General features: G+C 49.7%; 1 pseudogene; it reads left to right on the top strand.

Annotated features, from left to right (window-relative positions):
* The first annotated feature begins 234 nt into the window (after positions 1-234).
* Positions 235-351, top strand: LOC136662109 (5S ribosomal RNA; annotated as a pseudogene).
* The last annotated feature ends 454 nt before the right edge of the window (positions 352-805 follow it).

Here is an 805-nt window from a genome sequence, read left to right as displayed (position 1 = left end):
ACCGCAGAGCTCCCAGCCAGTTGCCAGTGGCCCACAACAGTCATACCACCCTCGCCTGAGCCACGCTACCTACTTCCGATGGAACTTATTGTAAACCCAAGACTTTACTCTGAGCCCCTTGTGGCGCAACAAGCAGTCCAATGAATGTAAAAACACTTACCCAATCAAATTGTCTCTGCCAAGCAAGGAAGCGGTCTCTGTGGTCCATTACTCAGAGGGGTGAGTAATTCGCACATCAGCAACTGTTACCCTGCACATGCCCGATCTCATCTGATCTTGGAAGCTAAGCAGGGTCAGGCCTGGTTAGTACTTGGATGGGAGACCGCTTGGGAATACCAGGTGCTGTAGGCTTATACCATAGTCTTTCGAGACTGAAGGTTGCCAACCAAAGCTCCTCCCTTGCTAGTGCAGGACCATCCTGGGGAAGGCAGGGTCCTGCCAATGGACATCACAAGCCCTTATCCAGGAGGGAAGCAGGAAGCAGGTTCCTTGGCCAGAGTAAGGACAACAGGGTTGGTCTTAGGCTCTACAGGACCACGGAGAGCTCCTAGTGAAGTTGAATTTGTCCAGCAGGTTGCATTACTGTAAGACAGTGTTTCTCAAACTGTGGGTCAGGTCCTGCTAGGTGGGTCACGAGCCCATTTCAGGTGGGTCCCCATTCATTTCAATATTTTATTTTGAAGACAGTGTTTCTCAAACTGTGGGTCGGGTCCTGCTAGGTGGGTCATGAGCCCATTTCAGGTGGGTCCCCATTCATTTCAATATTTTATTTTGAATATATTAGACTGCTATGTGACTGCATTTA

This window comes from Tiliqua scincoides, chromosome 10, assembly GCF_035046505.1.
Source record: "Tiliqua scincoides isolate rTilSci1 chromosome 10, rTilSci1.hap2, whole genome shotgun sequence".
NCBI classification, from domain to species: domain Eukaryota; kingdom Metazoa; phylum Chordata; class Lepidosauria; order Squamata; family Scincidae; genus Tiliqua; species Tiliqua scincoides.
This window is presented reverse-complemented; position numbering and strand designations above follow the sequence as displayed.